The sequence below is a fragment of the Equus quagga genome, chromosome 10 (assembly GCF_021613505.1).
Source record: "Equus quagga isolate Etosha38 chromosome 10, UCLA_HA_Equagga_1.0, whole genome shotgun sequence".
NCBI classification, from domain to species: Eukaryota; Metazoa; Chordata; class Mammalia; order Perissodactyla; family Equidae; genus Equus; species Equus quagga.
This window is the reverse complement of record NC_060276.1, coordinates 32,441,583-32,459,299: the sequence shown is the minus strand read 5'-3', so window position 1 is coordinate 32,459,299 and position 17,717 is coordinate 32,441,583.

Below are 17,717 nucleotides of genomic sequence, written 5' to 3'. Positions count from 1 at the left end.
ACCAGCTCTGCCTGCCCATGGGTCCTGTCCCCATGCCAGCGGGGGCAACAGAAGCGGCAGCAGCGGAAGCTCTGACTGCCCATGGGTCCTGTCCCCATGCTACACTATTCTCTAAATAAAAGAGCACTGCTGCCAGATCTTAAGAGTCTAAGAAATCTTTCTTTGGACTCCTCGGCTCACCGACCCCGCATCAAAATGATCACCACAATCAAGCTAATTAACACATCTATCACCTCCACATAGTTACAATTTTCTTTCTTTTTTTGTGGTGAGAGTACTTAAGATATACTCTCTTAGAAAATGTCAAGTATACAATACAGTGTTATCAACTAGTCACCATGCTGTACATTAGATCTCCAGGACTTTTCATCAAACTGATGACGAAAATAATCCATATCCAATCTATAAATGAAAATTTGGGTGAGTTTATTCTGAGCTTAAATCCGAGGATTATAACCCGGGAGAGTCTTTTCACAAAGGAACAGAGCACTCCAAAGAGGTGGGGGTGTATACAGGGTTGTTATATACCCTCACAGAGGATGTTTCACATATGATTGGAATGTCCCTTTTACAATAGTCGCGAGACTACTCTGTGGGCACAGCCCATTGATGGAAATAGCAGGTAGGTCTTCTGTCTGGTGAACACAGCAGGGTGGCAGTCTGTTGTTTCCAGCTGGGTGGTCACAGGTGAGCTGGGAGGTGAGTGCAGCAATCAGTTCCTAGCCTAAGGAAAAATGCTAATGTGGGGGGGAAGTTGCGTCTTTATCACAAGGGCCTTTGTTCTGGCCATAGGAAATGTCTAAGCAGATATGCAGTGCGTGCTCAATAGCCAGTCAGGCCCTTTTGGAGGAAAAAAAAGAGAAGTCAAGCCGAATTAGGTTTATACCAAATGGCTTCCTCATATACTCCAATATATCCTATTGCTTGCCATTTTTATTTGTCATTGCATAACTGAAATTTTGTACCCTTTCACCAACACCATCTTGTTTCATCCCCACCCGCCCCCATGCCAGCCCCTGGCAACTGACATTCTCTTCTTTGATTCTATTAATCTGGCTATTTTAGATCCTACATATATGTGAGATTATGCATTATTTGTCATTCTGTGTCTGGCTTATTTCACTTAGTGTAAGTGTATCCATGTTTTTGCAAATGGCAGTATGTCTTTCTTTTTTCTATGCATCTAAAATTTCTGTATCAGTCATGATAAGTTTGGTTATGCTGAAGTAACATCACCAAAATTTTATCAGCTTAACACAACAAAAGTATATTCCTCACTCATTCAAAATGCTTCAGGTCCAGGTGAGTCCTTAAGGGAAGCTGTGCTCCATATAGTGGCACAGTATGCCAGATTGCTTTAATCTTGTCACACCTTATCAACACGTGCTTCCACGATTTCTAAAATCTGGGCAGAAAGAGCATGAAGCATTGTGCATGGACTTTCAAATGCTTCTTCCTAGAAGTGGCACTTCTGATAACAATTCATTGGCTAAAACAAATCACATTCGTATATCTAATTTTGAGGAAAATGTGCTTGAAAGTAGAGGAGAACCAAAAATCTTGTGGAGCACTTATCTATCACACAATAGGGTGCACAGGACAGGCCTAATGACATGAATAGATGCCAGCTGAAAGGTATGTATGAAAGTCTATATTCTTATGGGCTTATATAACACAAAAATAACGTGGTTGGCTTCAATGTCCCTTTCCCTCACTAACCTGGAGCTTATGATGAAACTAGTGAGAAAGGTGTGAAGTAGGGTTATGTAAAGGAGGTAGAGTTGCTCCTGGGATATGAGGGAGGTAAAGGAACTTGAGTACACTGAAGTAAAGGAGGGTGCGTGCATGCGTGCACATGTGTGTGTAACTGCCACTATGAATAAATCAACTAAAATATGTGCCCTCGTAAAACTTACATTTCAGTGTAGACCTTTTATGTTCAGATCCAGGGACCCACCAAGACAAGATTTTTCTTTTTTATCATGAGGAAACTAGTTTTGAGGGAAAACAAAGAAGCAGTTTTGGACCCAGTTAGAAAAGATTTTGTTTTCTCAGTAATCAGGAAAGCTCTTGTGTGTCCTGGGAGTCATAATGGGATTAGAGATGACTGCTGTAAAGTGAGATTTACATTTTATATCATGTAGAGAGGCATTTCTCTTTTCTGTTGCTATGAATGTACCCCAGAAGATAGGGAAGCAGTAAAGGACCGAGTGGTACTGAGTGCTACTAGGAGGTGTGGGGACCTGGAATTGGCCACCCCAAGATATGTCTCTTTGGCATCAGGATTATTTGAGGCTGATTGCTTTGATAAACTGGGACAGGCTCTGAGGAATGGAACTTGCCCTTTGTTAGGACACGTTTACATTTGTAAGGTAAATCTCTATCTGTAAAAGGTGCCTCCCTCTCTGTACCAGGAAGAAGAAAGGTGATGACCTACTCTCCAAAAACTCTTAATCAATACCAAAGGCAAGGACTTAAAATCTGCATTTTATTGTGCTTCTCTGGTAACCTCCTGTAACTGACTTCCCTCCCCCTCCCAACGTTGGCATCTCCTTAAAGATTAAGCATCTTTCTTTAGGCTGGGAACCGATTGCCGGCGCTCATCTGTGACCCCCCCACCCCCCAGCCCAAGGCAACACACCTGCCACCCTGCGGCGCTCACTGAGACAGCACACCTATCTGCCGTTTCCATCAAGAGCTGTGCTGACAGAGCGGCCTCGTGACTATTGTAAAAGGGACTTTTCAATCACATGTGAAACACCCCGTTTGGGGGCTATATAACCACTCTGTGCACCCCACTTCTTCGGTGCCCTTTCTTCCTTTGGGGAAGAAAGGCCCCAGGCCATGGTTCCTCATAAAGCTTTGTTTAATTTTCTCTTACTATTCTGTCTCATGTGAATTTAATTCGTTCTCCAGCCAGATGAACCCACATTTGGGGAGAGGAAATGTCCTCCTCCCCTACAGAGGTAAGGAACTTAAAGGGAAAAGGTGGGGAAAGAGGGGTAGAGCAATAACACTATCACCCCTTCCCAAAATTGCTCACCTTTATCTTAAAACTCAATCTTTTTCATGCTTTGTCTTTGAACTTCCTGTTTTCTCTGCCTGGAATGATAATCCTTTCTCAACCCTATGCTAGTGAAGGAGTTTAGGACATGCCACCTAAAATATGCTGACTTCCTATTTTTTACCTAAAAACCAGCTATAAAATTTCCCATGAGAAAGGTGCCCTTCCTATGCCAGGAAGAGAAAAACATCCTTTTCACCAGAAACTGGGAATCAACTCTGAAATGGATCAGTACAAACTTACTAAAATAACTCTTATCTTCCACTAGTTCCCTCTCATATATCTGCTAGTCACTTCCTCACAATTTATTGCCTCTAGCCCAAACCCCCTTGACTTATCATTTCTTCACAAGTTTATCATTTCTGTGTCAAAAAGATACATAAGCTTTCTGCTCTGGTCCCTTCTTCCAGGACTTAGTTTTCCTTTGAAGACTCCCATGTACATATAAAATTCTAATAAAACTTGTATGCTTTTCTCCTGTTAATCTGTCTTATATCAGTTTAGTTCTTATACCCAACTGGAGACCCTAAGATGGTAGAGGAGAAATTTTTCCTATCCTTGACTAGCTTATTTGGGTACCCATACGAATAAAATTATGTGTATGAATTGCCTGGCAGAGTGCTTAAAATATAGTAGGCTCTCAGTAAATATTGTTCCTTTTAAGAATAGATGAAGGGGGTGGATTCTAGACATTAATTCCCTCCTCTTGGGACAACTAAACCCACTAGATAATTAGAAATGTTTTGTGGAGTTCAAAATTCTTTACTCTTCATGGTTCAACATATTAGCCCAGGGCTAAAAATTTAAAGAAATGAGATATTGTATTTGAAATACTCAGAAAGTTCTTAATATATACCAAGCATCCAAATATTATTAAATTCTTTCCATGTTGTTATGGACTGAATGTATCCCCCTAAAATTCATATGTTGAAGCTCTAACTCCCAAGGTGAGGAGGTGGAGCCTTTGAGAGGTAATTAGGGTTAGAAGAAGTCATGAGGATAGTACCCTCATGATGGGATTAATGTCCTTTTAAGAAGAGGAAGAGACATAAGATCTTTCTGTCTCTTTCTCTCCCTTGCTCACTCCCTCTCTCCTTAAGTGAGCACAAAAAAAAGGTCGGATGAGCACGCAGCGAGATGGCAGCAGTTTGCAAGGCAGTAAGAGGGCCCTCACCTAGAACTCAATCTTCTGGAGCCTTGATTTTGGACTTCCCAGCCGTTAGAACTGTGAGAAATAAGTGTCTGTGGTTTAAGCCACCCTGTCTAAGGCATTTTGTTATAGCAGTGCAAGCTGACATATATATAAAAGGATATTTTTGGACAAGCACTTTCTCAGCTTGAAGAGAATTTTAGAAAGCATTCTCACACTTTGTAGAACTTGTGATTGTCAATTGTCCCTCATTAAGGCAATGGAAATGTGCCTGGGGCAAACCAGCAGATTAAGAATCTACTAATGATAGATTTAGAGCACCCACCTCAGTGCCTAGAGTATAAGAAATGATTAATAAATACTAATTCCCTCCCCCTGTCTACACAGGAATTTGCATGCAAAAAAAAGAAATTCTACTTATACAACTTACTAGAATTATATACAAATACAACATGGAAGTTGAGCTTTGATTCTTTTCCTTTCTTTTAAATACACAATCTTGATAGTAGAAATCAGTTTCTCAAAAGATAGGATGTGTGCCAGAGGAATATGAAAACTAAACAAATTCAGCTTTGAGCACAATGATATTAAAACATGGCACAAAGACCATCAAGGGGCAGGGAAAGAATTTGGCTACATTCCCCAGTACCAGTCAGGATCATGCTCTGCTGAGTCAAAATATAAGAATATAAGCAATATAAGCAATAAAATATAATATATAGCAATATATATAAAAATATAAAGCAATAAAATATAAGCAATAAAAAGAAGGGATAAAACAGAATGATTCAAAGAATAAATGACATGTCCACAATAGAGCCATTATGTAGCTAATATTGGAATGGTATACAAGAAACTAAAGCAAAAACTGCACAATAAAAATCCATGATAGAAACATCTGGATAGATTTGAGCAAGTTTAAGGAAAAGATGAGCAGTCATGATGACTTAGGATCTACCAGAAAAGCAGTGTAAAGAGAGTCAATAGGGTGACAAAGAGGTGTATAAAGGGGAGGAGAATAGATGACTTTCCAAAGACAAACACTGGACATGCCGTGTAGTAATGTGGGAAGCAAATTTACTAAGTCTGTATTTCTCTCTCTCTCTCATACACACACACGCACACAAACACCACTTTTTAAAAAAATCCTGAATATCTACTAAGTATCATGTATCATGAATACTGATAGAGTCAGATTATCTGGCTAGATATGTGAGATCACTATACACAATGTCACCAGGATTTTCATATTCCTTGTGCTCATACTTGCCAAGCAGGGCGAGACTAATAATGGTGGGGAACAATTTGGAAACAAAAATATTGAGAGGTAGAGTAAGGCTGTCCATAGTGTCAGCTACCTGTCCCTTCGTGATATAGACCTTCTAACTCAAGAAAATCCTGGGAAGCTTCAGTGGAGCAAGTGTAAAGGTGAAAATAGGAACAGTGAGAAGGAAGCTGATCTGACCTCAGTGAGCAATGCTGAGTCTACACCAAGGCAGGAATAATAGAAAAGAAGGGCAAGTGCATATTTTTGTCACATAAATAGCAAAGATAGTAAATAACTCAAAAAGAAAGAAAATACAACTCAGACCAGAAGGAGGGTGTGGTAAGCAGAGGGACTCCACCAAAATTGTCCATATCCTGATCTCTGGAACCTGTGAATATGCTAGCTTACACGGCAAAAAGATTTTGCAGATGTGATTAGGTTAAGGACCTTGAAATAAGATTATCTTGGATTGCCCCAGTGGGTTCAATGTAATCACCAGGGCCCTTAATAGTGGAAGAGGGGGGCAGAAGTTGTCAGAGTGATGTGATGCGGGATGGACTTGACCCACTGTTGCTGATATTGAAGAAAGAGAAAGAAGCCCTAAGCCATATGATATGGGTAGCCTCTAGAATCTGAAAAGGCAAAGGAAGTAGATTCATTATGGATATTACATGGCATAGGTGCCTTAGTCCACCATGCAGAACGTCTGGCAGCTCACCACACAGTTTGGCTTCGCAAAATCAGGCATGTCTGGATCCTGTCTTATACTCCAGCTAGTATCCCTACAACACCATCAAGTCTGACGATTTGTGATCATAAAATTGGTGAGCATCTGCTCAACAGATTGGGGAGCTGTAAAGTGTTGGGGGATGCTGTAAAAGGGATTTACATACTGTCTAGGAGGTTGGCAGTGGTGACCCGTAAGGCCTATTTCATTTTTGATTAGGAGTAATCATCTGGCCTCAGAGCATCCCTCAGTCTGCAGCTTTAAAAGTTGCAAAATGGAAGCTCATAACACTGAGGAACCAGCAGTGAATTGTACTTAGCAACTGGCTCTCCAATATAAATAAACTCTATGAGTCTTCCTTCTCCTTGATAAGGCACTGGTTATTTATAATAGAATGTGACATCTATGATGTTAAGAACTTTTATGTTTCATCCACTGTTATATCCTCAGAACCTAGAAGAGCTTCTGGTACACAGTAGGCACCCAATAAATATTTCTGGAATAAGTGAATGAATGACTACTAAGCAATGGAGAATACATAGGTTTTACAGAAGATAATTCAAGTAATTTCTGACCAGCTCTTCTATAAAAACAAACTGCTGTAAGTCAATCTTCTTTTTTCTTTTTTGAGGAAGATTAGCCCTGAGCTAACATCCGTGCCCATCTTCCTCTACTTTATATGTGGGACGCCTCCCACAGCATGGCTTGACAAGCGGTGCGTAGGTCCCCAGTGGGGATCCAAACTGGTGAACCCTGGGCCACCGAAGTGAAACGTGCTAACTTAACTGCTGCGCAACCAGGCCTGCCCCATGTCAATCTTCTTTAATGAATTTATTGGTTTGTAGATAAGGGAATTTCAGAAGACATAGTATAGATGAACAAAGCAAGGCATTTAACAAATTTAATAATTATTTTCCTGTAGACAAATATGAGCTGAATGCAAGGACGTGTAAGTAGATTAATTACCAATTCAACAACTATATCTAAAGCCACCTTGTTTTTTAACAACTCAAATCTAGAGCGAAGTCTCTAGTTGTGAGCTGCAAGGCTCTGTCCTTGATACTTACATTTAGGTATTTTTATCAGTGAGTTGTTTGGGTGAAGATATAGTGAGAACATGCTCATAGAATACACAAATAATACCTAATTGGAAGTAAGAGCCTCTATGTTGAATAGCAGAGTGAGGATCCTCAAATGTCTTGCCAGCTAGAATAATGCACTGAATCTATCATGATAATATATAATAAGGATGGGGGGAGGGGTGGCAACAGTAAATTCAATATGAATCAAAAGGTAGATGTGAATACCAAAAATTTAAGGAGATCATGGGCTATAATAATGATAACATAGTATTAGGAATTCTGGATGGTTCCATAATCACCTAGAATAATGTATCTGTTCTGGGAACCACATTCTAAAAGAGAATAAACAAATTACATTGCATTGAGAGGAAAATAAATAGAATGATGAAACTCTTAAACATACAAAGAAGGAGGCATGGAAAAGAATGATTGTAGCACTGTTTATAATAGTTAAATGTTGGAGAGAATGTAGAGAAAAGGGAACGCTCATACACTGCTAGTGGGAATGCAAACTGGTGCAGCCACTATGGAAAACAGAATGGAGATTTCTCAAAAAATTAAAAACAGAAATACCATATGATCCAGCTATCCCACTACTGGGTATTTATCCAAAGAACTTGAAATCCACCATCCAAAGAGATGTATGCACCTCTATGTTCATTGCAGCATGATGCACAATAGCCAAGATGTGGAAGTGCCTTCTCCAGATGAATGGATAAAGAAGATGTGGTATATATATATAATGGAATACTACTCAACCATAAAAAGGACAAAATTGTCCCATTTGCAACAACATGGATGGACCTTGAGGGTATGATGTTAAGCGAAATAAGCCAGAAAGAGAAAGACAAATGCTGCATGATTTCACTCATATGTGGAAGATAACAAATACATGGATAAAGAGAACAGATTAGTGGTTACCAGAGGGAAAGGGGGTTGGGGGCGGGCAAGAGGGACAAAGGGGCACATATGTATGGTGATGGATAAAAATTACACTACTGGGTATGAGCATGATGAAGTGTATTCAGGAATTGATAAACAATAATGTGCACCCAAAATTGCACAGTTATAAACCATTATAATCCCAATAAAATTACTTAAAAAATGGGAAAAACCCTAAAAAGAGAATGGTTAAATAAACTGTGTTTCATGTTATGGATTACTATGCAGCAGTTAAAAGAATGAAGCATGTCTACATGACATGGAAAGTTTCCCAAGCCAGATTGTTTAATTAAAATAGCAAAGAAAAAAATTAATATCATATATATTTTATGACTGCTTAAAAATGATGATAAACATAGTGTAAAAATAGTGGTTCCCTCTGTAAAGGGGACGGAGATGGAATGGGGGATGGAGCATGAAATGAAGGAATTTTAGCTTTATCTTTGAAGTTCTGATAATTTTTGAAAGCTCTCCCTGCAAGGTGGGTAATTCCCAGTAATTGAACAAGATTATAAAGAGGCCAGAAAAATACTTGACAGGGTTATTATAGAGAGAAATTAGCACTAAATGACCTTACAATTCTTCCTTACTCTGTTTCTGATTCCATAATTCAAATTCACAGATAAGTACGCTTATACAGATGAAAGTTCATTTCTTAGATGGTGTCTTTATAAGTCGAGGGGGGTCATGAACTCATCTCCTTTCTTCTCTTCAATATCCCTTTCCTCCAAGGCCATTTGAGGAGACTTATATAGGAAAACAGACAGTTGAGAAACTAACACCTTTAAAGTTCTCTGGGAATTTGAATAGATTGAAATTGCCTGAGGGAATGTGCTTTCTGAATGGTTTCTAATAAGCCATTCAAAGAAAAGGGAAAGAGTCCTTCAAATGACTCTGTACAAAGCCCCCCCCCCCCCCCCCCCCCGATAAAACACCTATTTTCAGATATTATTCTTAACCTTTCAATGAAAGACTCTGGAATGCAGAAAAATAAAATGCAGAAAAAAATAAAAAGAACAGAAAAATAGACTGTTCTATGCAAAGGGTCTAAAAATCACCCTGGGAACTGACACGAGGGCAATGAGTCTCAGTGCCCCACTAGACTGAAGGAACTTTTCTTTACAAGTAGCTGGAGAATATGAGCAAAGCAAACAATTTACCTTTAGATAGACAATATTTTTCACAGTCGTGTTGTATTGCATTTAATGACTTCTTAACGTGTAAAACAAATAAGGAAACAAACAAAATCGGGGTTGTTTTTGTCTTCATGTGATACTTCTCTCCCGAGGAAAGAAAAAGATCTAAGTGCATCGAAAATCTGCTGATTTGATTGCTGCCGTGTGGTTTGGAAATCTCACTGCCGTTTTAGTAGTATAGCAGGGGGAAAATCTTTCATAGATTCAAAGAACTGCTTCAGTCACTTTTCCAGCCTCTCCTTTTCCAGAGGCCAAATGTTAGGGTAGGAAAGTTGTCCTAAAGTTGCATTTATGCTGTGCAATGGTTTTTAATTCTCAAACTCTAAAACTTCCTCAGAATTAAGCAGATTCCAAGGTCTGAGAAAAAAAATAAAAGCGCTAAACAAAGGAAGCAAGCTTGACTACCAAAGGGAAAGAGGTGATAATAGCAGCCTGCAGCATCTCAGGTCTTTTCAATAGCGTCCAGTGCCCTTAGGAGACACGATCTAATAGAAAGTTGTCCATAAAAACATGAAGGCAGAATTGAAGATTCTCTAAATAGGTAATTTTCTGGCATGATTTTAGGCTGTACCGAATGAACCATACTTGAGTGCCTGAATTGAATAGCATACAAGAAAAATATAATTTGCAAGGGGAAGTTAAATTTGTTTTCTATTTAAAACTTCACAGCACATGGAACTGATTAGCTTTTTCTTTATGGAAAACAGAAAATGTGAAAATCAAGGTAATGATCATTAGTGAAATGGGATACACATTGATATTCTGTAACTAGCTGAACTACACGTGATTAATCATTAAGGCAATCACTTATTCTTTACTATTTTTAGGAATCTCAGCTATTTCCATTACAAATGCACAATAATGAAAGCACCTCTTTAGAAGCAGCTGATTGTTAAATGGGTTATGAGCTAAATGAAATACAAATCAGCTGACAATTTAAGTTAACTGTCATTTTTACATGAAAAACGTATTGGCTTTTAATACTATTTACAAAATGACAAATGAGAGAAAGCTATGCATCTGTGAGTAAATGACTTGTTTATGATCAAAGTTTAAACTCAAAGTTTTAAAAAGAGGGAGGATTTACTTAAAGTAGATAAAGAAGCGTACTATATAGGAATCATGGCAGCGACTCAAAACTAAGAAAAAAATTGCTGTTGGTAGCCGTCAGGGACAAAATTGTATGAAGAATTTCAGTGTTTCCCAGAAGAAGGTAAACATTATAACTTTTAGTTCACAAAATATTTTCATAGGAACCATTGAAGATGTCACTGATAAAATGTAGGAGAGTTTCACAAGTTTTACAACATGAACGTATGCTAAAAAAGTGGTAAATGAGGAGCCATAATTTCTACATGTGAGAATTAAGACAAAAGGTAAAGAGCCATACATTATTTTATTAAATATATCTCTCCCACTTGTTTTGTTTCTTACATGTTCTTATTATAATAGTGGGAAAAATATATGGGGGCCATCTAGTGGCCAATGCAATATTCTTTTTTCCTTTGGCTTTGAAACAAATTCATTGATTTTCCAGAAGTGTATTCTGTCTCTTCCACTGTCAAAACAAAGAGGGCTATTATGGTTTTCTTTATGATAGGAATTCCCTAGTAGATGTTTTCTCTATTGAACTGTTTGGATGTTATGCTTTGTAATTCGTTAACCAGTGACAGGGATGGGAATGGGAAGTGGATTTGTGAATAATGAAAACAGCTTAAATGTCAAGAGAGGGCTTTGGTTAATCAGTTCGGTATTTCAGTGGTTTCATTAGCAAAGGTGCTTAGCTTTCACAGTTTTTTAAGGAATCATTTTTGAGTGTGAGTTTAAAATTGCATTTACTACCAATCCAACTAATGTAAGTAAATCAGTTGAGAAGCAGAACTGGTATTCAGCAGGTACTCACCTGAACTGTTGATTTTCTACTGCTGATATGTCTTCTGACTGGCTAGTGCCTATGCTGTACCTGTTGACTATCACATTGTTGAGAGGTGGGTGTCTATTAACTATGTATATAGGCGAGTTCCGATAATCAGGCCAATTGAGTAACTGGAGTCCAGCTGCGAATTTAAGACCCATAGTTCTGCCTTCCTTTCTAATCTCCAGAAATAACCAATGTTAGTCTCTTGTATATCCTCCTTGAAATGTCTGTGACTATACAAGCATAATTTTTATTATACAGAGAGTATTCCACATACTTTCTTGCTACCTTTAGTCACTTAATATATGTTTTGAAGATACTTCCTTACATGTGCATGTAGAGTAAGCTTCCTATTTTCAAACTGCTGCAAAATTCTCCACTGGGTGGATGTACCATAATTAATTTCACCAGTCCTCATTTGATAAGCATTTAATTTGTTCCCAATCTTTAGTTATTACAAAAAACTACACAAATAGCATCCTTACACGTATTTCCCTGCTTGCATGGAAGTGGAAATAATACTGTGTAATTTTAAATTCCGATTTTCAAATCAAATTTTAAAATATAGTAGGAAAATATTTTAATGTAGTTGTGTTACCATGTTGACATCAGGTGAGTTCCACCATTCTACCTACCATCATGGATCATATACACGGTAGAATACCATAGTCCCCCCATATCCATGGTTTCACTTTCCACATTTCAGTTACTCTGGGTCAACCATGGCCTGAAAATATTAAATAGAAAATTCCAGAAATAAATAATTGATAAGTTTTAAATGGTGTGCCTTCTAAGTAGCATGATGAAATCTTGCTCCATCTCTCTCCACCTCACCTGGGATATGAATCATCCCTTTGTCCAGAGTATCCATGCTGTATGCACTACCCACTCTTTAGTCACTTAATAGCCCTCTCGGTTATCAAATCAACCGTCACAGTATCGCAGTGCTTGCCTTGAAAGAAACCATATTTTACTAAATAGTTGCCCCAAAGCACAAGAGTAGAGATGCTCCCAAATTGGATACGCCAAAGAGAAGCCATAACATGCTTCCTTTAAGTGAAAAAGTGAAAGTTCTCCACTTAAGGAAAGAAAAAAAGATCATATGCTAAGGTTGCTAAGATCTATAGAAAGAACAGACCTTTTGTGCGTGAAATTGTGAAAGGAAAAAGAAATTCTTGCTAGTTTTGCTGTCACACCTCAAATATGTATGTGTAGGAAAAAGCATAGTATATATAGGATTTGGTACTATCTGTGGTTTCAGGCCTCCACTGGAGGTCTTGGAACGCATCCCCCATAGATAAGGGGTGACTGCTGTAGTTGGAACACATACAGATGGCAGGTTGGTTGCAAAGCTGAAGAAAGACTACTTTTTCTCCCTCAGACTATAAAGGAAGCCTATATTTAAAGCTTAGTTAAGTGAAATCTGCGGAAGACAGTGAACCAGGCAAAGAGTGGAATTGGCAATGTAGATGTCATTAGAACTAATGTCCATATTGATATTTTGTTCTGCAAGCTTTACTATTTTTAGAAGGATGTGTATGTTTTAAAAATGTCTTTTATGATATAATAATTTCCATTCAATCTTTAAGTGACAATTGTTTCTTACATAATCAAATGTTACAGTATTGAATTTCACTTGAATTATGGCTTTAAATAATTAAATTCAATTTTCAGTATCTGTGAGCCAAAGATAGCCTTTGAAGATGCTAGTTTTTTTTTCAATTATTGTTATTACATCATACTCTCTTAAGCTGGGAAAAGATTTCTCAGTTATGACATGATAGCCTATAGAGTGCTTTTTAAAAATTATGTACGGAGGTTTGCTATAAAAATTAACGATTTCACTACAATAACTGTTTCCATTGTCCCTCAGGATCCATTAAAGTGACAAATGGTTGACACAGAACTTTTAAACCAGTGTGAAAGTAAGCATGTCTGTTTTAATCACTACTGTATACCAAGCACCAAGCAATTCAACACCTGGAATATTTTTGAGTTCAAAACATACTTACTCAGTTAATACTTAAATCGCATTACAGTGAACTTAAAAGTGGATATCCAAATTCTTGTATTTTAATTTCATTGTGATAAGTATGCTTATTATATGTTCACAAGTTACACCCACTGGCACACTCACCAGCTCAATTTATATATATGCAAATAGCAGTAATTTTTAATTGATGGATAATGCAAAGAGAGTTATATCAAATTATTTTGCTGCATCTGTTTTCCTGTCCAAATCAAGTGCTTCCTTTACTGTGTAATGTGTAATGAATGTGTGCTGAGATACTACTATGAATAAGATAGAAAATGGTTTAAAATTGCTATATTTAATGTCAATAGTTATCATTTTTGAGCATTTACTATGTGCCAGCCACTAGGTAACTTGTTTAAAACACTGTTTTTAATGCCATTAATCCTCATACCATTTAATCCTCAGCACAACCCTATGAGATATAGTATTATCTCCATTTTAAGGATTAAATGACTGAGGCTTAAAGAGGTTAAATGGCATTCCCAAAGTCAGACAGCACAGTAAAGTCAGGATTAAAACACAGTTCTGTCCATTTCTCAAATACTGTTTCTAACTAATATGCAATTCTACTTCACTATGTTAAAGTAGAAAGGAGAGAAAGAGACAGAAAAGTATTTGGGTTTAAAGATTCAGCTAGTATAATAAGAAATCTTTCTTAAGAAATGTAATGGAAATAGGGGTTGTTTAAAGCTTTTCTACTTTATTTTCTAATAATGGTCATATATTGGGCATTTACTATCAGTATGGCAGTATTTTAAGGCTTTTTATATGTATTGTTTAATTTTAATCTCATGACAACTCTATAAAGTAGATATGATTATTACCATCCCCAAGTTTAGGGTTGAGGAAACTGAGGCACAGAGGTTAAATACCTTGGCAAAGGTCACATAGCTACTAATTGGCAGTTGTGAAATGTGAAACATGATAATCTAGACTCCAGAGTCTAGACACTTAAATGCTATATTTTTAATGATTTTGAACAATTGTAGTACCAATACATTACTAAGAATCTTTGAAAGTGAGATTTATAATAACTGGAAGCACTTGTTATGGTAGAAAAAGCTACCTCTATATTGAGTGGAAAAAATTTTTAAAAGAAAGAAAATTAGCTTGGAAGATCACAATGTGTAAAAGAGAAGTAACATTTGATAGACGCCAACATATTCCTCCTGTCAGAACCTTTGAGTGAAGAGAAATGAAGAGCCAGCTACACTACTTGTTCTCTGGTGAAGGAAAATAAAAATTCAAATAACAGTTGTCTCAGAAAGGTAGCTTGAGAATCTTAAATGGAAAGAACTATTTACTTTAATTTGCTAATCAGTAATTTATTCATCCATTCTTTCATCAAGTATTTATTGAGAGCTTAACTATGTACCAGGCACTGTAGGGATACCATACCATACCATACTATACCATAACATACTGTGTAATACAATACTAAGCTTAGTGAAAAAGTAATTCTACATGCCACCTTACCACTTTCAAGTGTCTGAAGCACTTTCAGATCAATTCTGCCTCACTGAATCTTTAGAACCAGTCTATGAAGTCAGTTGAATAGGTATTTTAATCACCATTTCACAGGGGAGGAAACGCAAAACCAATGAAGCTGAATGCCTATCTAAGTTTACTAAGCTAATAAACATCAAAATCTGGCCTAAAATTTATATCTTTTCTTTCAGTTGGAGTATTTTATCCACTACCTCGCTCGTGTTTGCCTGTTTTGAGACATTTATTTAGTACTTAACTAAGTACATGTAATGCAAAGTTGCTTTGCTAGCTTTGGGGAGTCCAAAGTAGTGTAAGATGGGGCTCTACTCTCATAAAACTTTTATGTAATTGAAGAAGCAAAATGTCCACTTTTAAAGATAAAGAGGCAAAGTAGTTTATGATTTATAACTCATAGATGATACAGGGAATGTAGAGTCAGAGGAACTTCGAGAAGGAAACAGTCATTTGGATTTGAAACAGTTTGTGGAAAGTGATAGGATTTGAGCTAGTCTTTGAAATAAAGGTAGGATCTACATACGGGAAAACAAAGGGAGACATATCCAGGCAGGAAGAACAGTGTGAGAAAATATCGAAATGGAAAGGTGCATTGTGTGTTTTGTAGGATGTGATTGAGGTCAGTTTAGGCTAATGACATATTGATAGCAGCAAAATTCAAGCAAAGAGCAAATTATACTTCAAAAATAAAGAAACTTTTTTGCTACAACATTATTCTAAACTAATCCCAGTTCAGCAGGCAACAAAAGAACCAATATCTAATCATAGCAACTCCTAGCTTTCTTCCCTAAGCTAATATAATTTTAAGAATTATTTTATGATCACCTCTCCATATTCAAAGAAAGCGTCTGGAATTACTTGGTGTTGACAGTTTGATCTGATAAATCCTCTTGAGGGATCACTCTAGGGAAGAGGCTACTAATCCTTTTGCTCTGGCACTCAGTCAGGAATCCTATTGCGTATGTCCTGTGTACTAGATGCTAAATCTACTAAATTGAGTAAGCCATTGACCCTGTCCTTGAAGAGTAGAATCTTTGTCTCATCTCCTCACTCCCCTTTCACTTCTCAACATATGACAACCAGAGAATAGCTTACACAGGCCTTGGAATCCAATTCTAATGTCACGAGTTCCACTAGTCTCACTCCATAGTTTGTAAAAAGATTATCATTTATTACAAACAGAAAAGAAACAGAAAAAAGAAAAAAGTCTTACTATATTTAGGAGGTAGTTTTTAAGGCAAACTGTGAAAAGCAAATCCAGGACTCATTTTGGTTGTCAAATAAGATATGACACATCGAGCAATAAAAATCACGGCAAAATTTGTGTCTGCATTAGCAAAGATAAATGCCAGTTTTGATGGTAGAAAATTAAACTGAAAATTCTCAGTGGATTATAACGATATAAGTTTATTTCTCACTCATGTAAAGTCCAGTTGGTAGTGGCTAAAGGGTGCCTGGGACTCAGACTGTCAGAGGAACTCTTCTCTTCAACATACATCTTCTAATGTCACCCTAGAACTCAATACTCAGCTGGTGGATGGGGAAAAAAAGACTTTACCATTGCACAGGAAGTTTTCATGAACCATAGACCATGTCTGGAAGCAAGAAAAATTGCTTTAACTCTGTTTCCATTAGCCAGAACTCAATCACGTACCCCCATCTAATTCCAAGGCAGACTGAGAAATGTAGTCTTTGACTGGGCAGCCATTATCCAGCCGTTAATCTACCGTATGGATGGGGAGCAAGAATCTTTGGTGGACAGCTAGCCATTTCTGCCACGGTGTTCGATTTCATCTAAAACAATCTTTTCTACAGCGTTCTTATTTATCTGCACTATTTTTTTTTCAATAGAACGATTTGCTTGAGAGTGATAAGGAAGGATGGTGAACGTTTGCATAAACTTCCATATTAAGAGACATAATTTCCAGTCAGGGCCTTCATGTGAAGTTTTCTGAGTATACAATCTGTGGAAGAGGCAACAAAATATGAAACTTACTCTATGACACAAGACTATATTTCTCTTAAAAAAGGTATCTTCAATGTGTAGATAACTTATTAACGTCTTGTAAAAGGATTCCAGTCAATGAATTTCTCTCTTGTCACACAACTCCATACCCAGTTTAAAATCAGGCCAATTATATAACCTCTTCAGCTTGAAGAGTTAGGTCATAGAGAGCATCTCATGGAATGGAAAAGTATAACATAACCTGAACCAAGAACCTCAGCATTTGTTATGGTTCTTCCAGATTTCCAGTAGTTAAAAACAAGCAAACTCCCGCAATGGGGAAGAAAAGAGCTTCTTCTTCAATTATGCTGGGCCTATGCTGGAAACAATACTAATTTTGAGTGAAAAGTAATTCACGCCTACACAGGTAGGATTGTGTCCCCCCACAAAATTAATATATTGAAGTCCCAACCCCTAGTACCTCAGAATGTGACTTTATTTGGAAATATGGCTGTTGCAGATGTAATTAGTTAAGATGAGGTCATTAGGGTGGGCCCTAATCCAGTACGACTATTGTCCTTATAGAAAGGGAAATTTGGACAGGAGACACATGCACATAGGGAGAACAACATGTGAAGATGAAGGCAGAGATCAGGGTGATGCTTCTACAAACCAAGAAATGCCAAAAATTGCCAGTAAACCACCAGAAGCTAGGGGAGAAGCACAGAACAGATTCTCTCTCACAGCCCTTGGAAGGAATAAACCTTACCGACAACACCTTGATCTTGGACTTCTAGCCTCCAGAACTTGAGTCAATAAATTTCTGTAATCTAAGACACCCAGTTTATGGTACTTTGTTACAGCAGCCCTGGCAAACTAATACAGTGC